The sequence below is a fragment of the Trichechus manatus genome, unplaced genomic scaffold, assembly GCF_000243295.1.
Source record: "Trichechus manatus latirostris isolate Lorelei unplaced genomic scaffold, TriManLat1.0 scaffold00194, whole genome shotgun sequence".
Taxonomy (NCBI): Eukaryota; Metazoa; Chordata; class Mammalia; order Sirenia; family Trichechidae; genus Trichechus; species Trichechus manatus.
In genome coordinates this window covers 2,383,545-2,385,814 of record NW_004444130.1, presented here as the reverse complement: position 1 = coordinate 2,385,814, position 2,270 = coordinate 2,383,545, and positions in this window count along the sequence as shown.

Here is a 2,270-nt window from a genome sequence, read left to right as displayed (position 1 = left end):
GGGCTGAAGGGAACTGGGGCTCTGTTGCTGTAGCAGTGACCAGCACCTGCTGACCCCTGTTCGGGCGCCGCAAGCCTGTGAGGTTAAAGGAAGGATTGCTGTAGCTGGAGGCATGCAGAGACCTGTGACTGTCCTCTCCCTGCTGCGCCATCCCTGCCCCAGTGACTCCAGCCATATCTCCACGGTAACCCCATGTTGATTTCTGTTTGCATCTTTTTTTTCCAGATAAGAAGATAGAGAGATTGGACACGGATGATTTAGACGAGATTGAGAAAATCGCCAACTGAGAAGCTCCACTGGGAGCGGTGCCCACCCTTGGGCTCCCCTGCGTGGGAAATGAGTGCTTTCACGGCACAGGCCCACAGCCACCACAGAGACGAAGGCGCGAGTAGAGAAAACTACCTACCTCATTTTAAATTACGTTTGGACTTGACAAAAAATTGTGCAAATGATGGGGGAAGGTAGAAAAAATTGTTTACACAACTTTTCAAGATTAGGCGTGAATACACAGAAATTTACCTTTTGGAAATTCCGTCTTTTTTTTTTTTTTTTTTTTTAAACCAGTGTCTCCCCATCATTATGCGAATCTAGCTGCTGTGGCTTATCACTGGCCCTAGGATCCCCTGTGGCAGCCTGTGGCTGTTTTCTGGCTAGGAGTGTACAGGCCAGCCTCCAGCCCTTGTGGAAGTGACAGAATAGGTGTGAAGAGGGGACATGGAGAGAGAGGCCCCAAGTAGGACAGGTGTGTAAGCCCAGCCATGTGTTTGGAATGTGGGGTGAGGCAGCCGAGGAGGCCTGTGAGCTGCTGCTCTGGACTTGGGAGTGAGATAGCTCATCTGAAGTGTTGCCAGGCCCCTCTCCTGATGCTCACAGCAAGAAGGGCTTTGATAAGCCTGGGCCAGCATACCAACCTGGGACTTTTATTGTATGCAGGTGTGTGTCTCAGGACCACAACTTGCTCTTTTCTTGGCAGGTGTACTATACATATAGCACACGTGTGATTATTGTTGGGTCCCTTGCTTGCACTTGAGCAAGTCCTGTGGAGAAGTCACCATGGAGCATTAGTGGCGGCTGTAGCTTGCCACGAAACCTGGTCTCACAGGCACTTACAGCAGCTTTTTTACATCCCTAACATCGCTGTCACCTCTTAGTATCCTGAAAGAAAAGGTGATCTGAGGTCTGGATCCTTAGTGAAAATTCTGGTCTCAAGTCTCTAATGGCCAGCCTCAAGTCAGCTACCAAAGTGGTCAGGAGTAGTCACAAATCAATGCTGTTTCCAGATCCCGGAAGGCTGTCTCCAGATCTCATTCAGAGCTGGGGAATGATCTCAGATGTCTGGCATCTTGATTGTGAAGGGATTCTAAACATCTGTGTTCACAGTGCTTGGAATACAACCAGGTACAACTAAGGGACAAAGTGGACGACAGCCGTTCATCAGTCCAAGGCAAGAGTAAACACCAAGGCTTGTGATCCATCCTTGCTTAGCATCTTTGTGCAGAATAAAGCAAATAATAGTAATGGACATACCCTCATACCTCGCCAAAGCTATTGGTACCTACAGAGTGACAGCACAGGTGAGATGAAACAGTTGCAAGAGCAATGTGAAAACCCAGTCAGAAGGAGTCCTCTTCAGCTCTTTGACCTTGACACAGAATGGCTACTTTATCTAGGACCAGACCTGGAAGAGGGACTTCATGTGCTGACAACTATTCCAGTCCTAGACCTTCCTTATAAGCATTTCAGTGTTTTAGGCCAGATGTGTCTCCTGGAAGGGAAGGGACCAATGCCAGCTCTAGGTGGTTTCCTTAATGTGACATTACAGATACTGCAGACAGACCCATAGACAACCAATTCTACCACATTCACCCAGTGGCTACTTGACTATGTAGAATCTTCTGTATTCTTCTACCCAGCTCTGACCCATGTTGGGACTTTCATAAGAAGAAATTTTATGCTCCCCTGAAGTCCTGTGGACTAACCCTGACATAACTGAAAACAAGGGCAATAAATAAAGAGGTATAGACTCCTCCCGAGGCTGCCGCTGACTACACCCTACCTTCTTCCCACAGTATGTGTAACCTGTCGTCTGTTGTAGGCCTAAATCTGAGAAGGAAAATGGGAAAGGGTGTGCTTCAGACTCTTCAAGAGTAGGAGTAAATGGGTATCTGGTAGAAGTGTAGGTCTTAATCTGGGATCTTGAACCCCTAAGAATTCAGTGGATGGGTTTCATGGACTCTATGAAGTATATTCAGTATTTTGAGTTGAAATAC